Source organism: Aotus nancymaae, unplaced genomic scaffold, assembly GCF_030222135.1.
Source record: "Aotus nancymaae isolate 86718 unplaced genomic scaffold, 86718_ANA_hifiasm-v0.15.2.pri h1tg000019l, whole genome shotgun sequence".
Classification (NCBI taxonomy): Eukaryota; Metazoa; Chordata; class Mammalia; order Primates; family Aotidae; genus Aotus; species Aotus nancymaae.
The window spans coordinates 41,475,587-41,477,226 of record NW_026988431.1 but is presented as its reverse complement, the minus strand read 5'-3'; positions in this window follow the sequence as shown (position 1 = coordinate 41,477,226).

The window sequence follows — 1,640 nt, the reverse complement described above, 5'->3', positions numbered from 1 at the left end:
TCATTAAGAATGCAACAAATTTAGAAAATACAAGTGTGTGAAGTAATCAGAGTTAGATTTGAATTAAGAGGGTACCAACTCTAATGCAACTGGACTTTTAAAAATAATTCAGTTTAAGGTATAAATAACTTTACTGAAGTTTAATGTGTACTCTAAGACTTCTTTTCCGTGTGGTTAGTCTTCAGAATTCTGTCTCAATTTTTACTTAAATAGATGATTTACTACTTTCAGAGTTAATCCACTCATTGTTGGATGAGCTTCAATCACTTAACTATTTCTCAACAACCATTTATTGAGCATTTAGGATTGGCCAAGCACTATCCTAGGCGTATCTACACAAAAATAAATATAATGTTCCTTATTCCCTTGAGGGGCTCACACTATAATTCAGGAGCCAGATATGAACAAATAACAGTACAACTGTTAAGTTTTATGGTCAAGGCTGCCTCAAGAGTATGCAGGTCTTTTAGGGCACAGAAGCCTGAAGAATATAGCACATTGAGAAGATTACAGTTTGATTGATTCAATAAAGGGCATGTGGAAGAACAGGAAAAGGTGAGATTGAAAATGGAGAAAGGAACTGAATAAAGGAGGATCTTGAATATCTTACTAAAGAATGTAGGCCTTATAATGGACAAAATAAAGAACCCTTGAAGTCTTTTAAGTAAAGGTTTGCCATGCTCATTACATTCATTAATCACTCTGGAGTAAGTATAATATGGATTAGCAGGAGTCAGCAAATTATAGTTCATAGGCCAAATCCAGCCCACTACTTGTTTTGTTTTTGTTTTGTAAATAAATTGTTGTCCAAGCACAGCTATACTTATTGTTTACATATTGTTTATGGCTGCTTTCCTCCTACAATGACAGAGTTGAGTAGTTGCAACAGAGACCGTATGTCCTGTAGTGCTAAAAGTGTTTACTATTGAATCCTTTACAGAGTAAGTTTGCCAACCCAGTGACAGAAGAATGATTTCAAAAAGTAATTAGAAAGGTTCTGGTAATAATTCTAGTAAGCCAGTATAAGAGCCTAACATTTAACACAGTTTCTCGAATGTTTGTATCATTCGACCGCAATTTTCACCACTTCCTTCAGCACTAAATCAAAGTCAGAAGGCATTATGTTAACCACCAACTGGTCTGTGTGAATAAAGCAGTATGTGGGCAAAGCAGTGTGTGGATTGGCAGTGCCACTTTGATTCATTCGGCAATACCTTTCCCCATGCACATATTGCTTGTGCTCACTCAGAAATGAGCCCAGAGCATTTTCTCCAATCTGCAACATGGCTCATAAAATAAGTATGCTTCTTCTGTAATTTAGGTCTTCAAAGATTAATATAATAGTAACTTATTGAGGATAGATAGTTTATTGATCATATATTAAGAGTAGATTCTCACTTTTTAACTAGAGATTTCATCCAAATATAAGTCAAAATCTCTTCTTGCCCACACGTGTTTCTTTACTTATTGTGTGCTATTGATAAACAAAACCAAAAAAAATGTCATTATAAAAGACTTTTGCCAATAGCTTGCCTTGTTAACTTCTGAGCATAGTATTTGTCTCTTTGCAGATGGTTTTATATGCTTCTGACAATGTGTAACTTGCAAATGGTTTTGCTATAAGGAAAATGGCAAATTTT